We start from the raw sequence: 1,325 nt of genomic DNA, 5'->3' as shown, positions 1-1,325 counted from the left end.
GGGCGCTCCAACAAGCCACCACCACTGCACCGCTCCCGCCATCAATTACAAATGGACGTACAAAACTCCTATCAGTTCAGGTTTTCCTTAGATTTGGCCCGAACAACAAATCTGTTTGCTTAGCGTGCCGCAGAGAAGCAAGGCACTAGCTCCTAGGGGAGCTCTGCCTCACATTTCATTTCTCTTTTTTGAGATAGAGTTTCACTCTTTTGCCCCAGGCCAGAGTGTCATGGTATCAGTCTGGCTCACAGCAACCTCAAACTCCTGGGCTCAAGCCATCCTCTTGCCTCAGCCTCCCCAGTAGCTGGGACTGTATGTACCCACCACAACACCCGGCTAATTTTTCTATTTGTAGTATACATGGGGTCTCCCTCTTGCTCAGGCTGGTCTGGAACTCCTGAGCTCAAGGGATCTTCCTGCCTGGACCTCCTAGTGCTAGGATTACAGGTGTGAGCTACCTTGCTAGCTGATATTTCATTAAAAAAATAAATAAACAAACAAAAACAAAAACAAAATGCTGAATGTTAATGATTTGCACTCTCTTTAAGAAAATGGACCTGACAGTTTCTGAAAGCTAGTTCCTTGTACAACCTTGTACTCTCATCCTTCCTCCTCCACATCTTTGGACAGTTAAGTCTTCTCCTTGCCCCAAGCCATTTATGACTCTTCCCTCTTGAAAAGAGCCCTAGAGATGGACCTGCTGGGCTTGAGAAACACAGAGGAAGTGAATCCCCAAACCTCAGCAGAAAGCCACTGGATCAGAACGTTAGGACAGGGAGCGGAGCTGGGGGGCTCACAGACCTTTTTGTGTTTGTTTATTTGGCTTGCTTTGGTGTGGCTTGGTCTAGTTTGTTTTGTTTAATGATTTTAATGCAACGGATGAAAAAGGCCATTCTGGAAACCACTGCTCTAGAAAAACTTCTGTCTTGAGATGAGCAATTGAATTAAGCTATTTTTAAGGTTCATTTCTGCACTAAGATTCTGGTTTGGGGTAGTTGATAGAAGAAAGGCAAAGTTCGTAAGGTGCAAAGAGTGAGGTGTCCAACCGCACTGGGGGTCTTAGGTCTGTCCCTTCCTATGTGACCTTCACCAAACAATTGAGCCTCTTGAATCCTCTAATTTCTCCATCTGCAAAATGGGAGTAGTAACTGCTCCCCCCTCATCTGGTCATTATAAAATGTACCTGAGATAGTGCAGGTAGAGGGCCCACTGAGAGCACGTGTAGTGAGAATAAGATGCAGTTAGTCAGGTTAGGGCTGAGACCACACAGCTGGCCTGGTCAGTGTAGGACCTCTGTGACCCTCTCCTCATCGCTTCCATCCTTG

This window comes from Otolemur garnettii, unplaced genomic scaffold (assembly GCF_000181295.1).
Source record: "Otolemur garnettii isolate 467f Iridium unplaced genomic scaffold, OtoGar3 scaffold00055, whole genome shotgun sequence".
Classification (NCBI taxonomy): domain Eukaryota; kingdom Metazoa; phylum Chordata; class Mammalia; order Primates; family Galagidae; genus Otolemur; species Otolemur garnettii.
Note: the sequence above shows the minus strand (reverse complement) of the source record.